Here is a 2,500-nt window from a genome sequence, read left to right on the forward strand (position 1 = left end):
AATTAAAGAAGAACCACGGTGTGTGTCTATGATAGAACTACCCGATCCGATTTTCGTTGATTCTTTGATAGTCTACCAAAGTCCACCGTAAGTTCGAAAGAAAAGCATTCGTGGACTGGACGACCGGCTAAACGCGCGGTCTCGCAATCGATATACATATTCGTAACAAAGAGAGACATGGGGCGACCAACTTCTCAGAGTATATCCCTTCTTTTGGGTTCCGTTCGTATCGCGCTTCTCGTCGTGTTCGTTCGAGCCTCTCCATAGAGGATGATCGTCCGATTCGTTTGATAAATTATCATTTTTCCCTGGGGCTGTACGAACGAACAGAGAGGAAGACGACGACCGACGGATACCACAAATTTCACGTGGTAGGGCATATATTACATATCATAATTATCAGTGTTTGGTCAAATTTCTTTCCAGTGTCCTTTTTGTTATGCTCCAAAACTAGTATACGCTTTATTTTCTCTTTCCTTTGCATAAATTATTAACTTCGGGCAACGTCGGGAGCGCCGGTAATCATTAGATTTGTACGAAACGCGATTTGCGCCCCACGGTGGTTTTTAGTGCCGTCAAAGTCAGAAATCGTAGGAGCGGTGCTTTAACGGGCGGTCGTGATGATACTCCAGACAACACGACGCACGACGCCGTAAAACACTCGCGCGAGTCCAGACTGATCTCTGCCTCACCACGCAAGGGGTGCGCAAACTTGCCAATAATATATAATATTTATTCTTTTTCGTACGTCCAGCGACAAACGCCAACGAAATACCCAAATTCTCGCTCGTACGTTGATACCTTTCTCTTCATCGACCCGGCTCCGAAACGTTCTTCGCCATCTCCCCGAAAGGAGAGGTAAACGACGGCGGGGTTAGGGAATCTGAGAACAACGCAAGCAGTTTTAGGACAAGTGAACGACCCTCAGCCAGGCGTGGTCCAGGAATTTTATCCGTGGACCGCAATGTGCGTTCGAAATGTCGATGTTCATGTGTCCTGCAGTTCACACGTTGACGCGCAATTAGCTGCGTTCTTCATCGACCCACGAGCCAAGTGATCCACCGTTCAGGGTAATCATATACAATTTACAATTTTTCTCTTTGTATTTAAAAATGCTCCTTGTTCTTTGCTTTAAAAATATTCGATGTTCGCACCTCCGACCAGCGTATCGACGGAGGATTGAACGCGCCATATCGACGACAAAAGTTTCTTTTTGTTTCCTGAATGACGGAAAACCATCGTTCGACGGCCGGGCGTACAGTACATTCAAAAGCCTTTGCGCGTGGCTGCGACCAAACGGGTATAATACACCCGTATATTCTTGGTTCCGAACAGTAACTTCACGCGCAATCGGGCGAACGCACGCGGCAGCGCCCATCGGTTGCTCGATGAAATCGATGCGATAAACTACAGCCTTCTCGGCTGGTCGTCGTTAGTCGCGCGAGCAACGGATGGCCGCACAATCGACGCGTCGTCGTTTGCGATTATTCGCCTCACGTTAGCCATGAGTATGTATATTATTCATTTACGAACGAACGCGGCAGCGTCCATCGGTTGCTCGATGAAATCGATGCGATAAACTACAGCCGTCTCGGCTGGTCGTCGTTAGTCGCGCGAGCAACGATGGCCGCAAAATCGACGCGTCGTCGTTTGCGATTATTCGCCTCAAGTTAGCCATGAGTATGTATAACATTCATTTACGAACGAACGCGGCAGCGTCCATCGGTTGCTCGATGAAATCGATGCGATAAACTACAGCCGTTTCGGCTGGTCGTCGTTAGTCGCGCGAGCAACGATGGCCGCAAAATCGACGCGTCGTCGTTTGCGATTATTCGCCTCAAGTTAGCCATGAGTATGTATATTATTCATTTACGAACGAACGCGGCAGCGTCCATCGGTTGCTCGATGAAATCGATGCGATAAACTACAGCCGTTTCGGCTGGTCGTCGTTAGTCGCGCGAGCAACGATGGCCGCAAAATCGACGCGTCGTCGTTTGCGATTATTCGCCTCAAGTTAGCCATGAGTATGTATATTATTCATTTACGAACGAACGCGGCAGCGTCCATCGGTTGCTCGATGAAATCGATGCGATAAACTACAGCCGTTTCGGCTGGTCGTCGTTAGTCGCGCGAGCAACGATGGCCGCAAAATCGACGCGTCGTCGTTTGCGATTATTCGCCTCAAGTTAGCCATGAGTATGTATATTATTCATTTACGAACGAACGCGGCAGCGTCCATCGGTTGCTCGATGAAATCGATGCGATAAACTACAGCCGTTTCGGCTGGTCGTCGTTAGTCGCGCGAGCAACGATGGCCGCAAAATCGACGCGTCGTCGTTTGCGATTATTCGCCTCAAGTTAGCCATGAGTATGTATATTATTCATTTACGAACGAACGCGGCAGCGTCCACCGGTTGCTCGATGAAATCGATGCGATAAACTACAGCCGTCTCGGCTGGTCGTCGTTAGTCGCGCGAGCAACGATGGCCGCAAAATCGAC

At 49.0% G+C, this 2,500-nt stretch overlaps 1 non-coding gene across 1 annotated transcript; it reads right to left on the bottom strand.

Annotated features, from left to right (window-relative positions):
• Positions 1-918: 918 nt before the first annotated feature.
• LOC143350539 (5.8S ribosomal RNA) lies at positions 919-1,073 on the bottom strand. Its single transcript, XR_013081156.1, has one exon. It is a non-coding gene; the product is annotated as a 5.8S ribosomal RNA (ribosomal RNA).
• Positions 1,074-2,500: the final 1,427 nt, after the last annotated feature.

Source organism: Colletes latitarsis, chromosome 14, assembly GCF_051014445.1.
Source record: "Colletes latitarsis isolate SP2378_abdomen chromosome 14, iyColLati1, whole genome shotgun sequence".
NCBI lineage: Eukaryota > Metazoa > Arthropoda > Insecta > Hymenoptera > Colletidae > Colletes > Colletes latitarsis.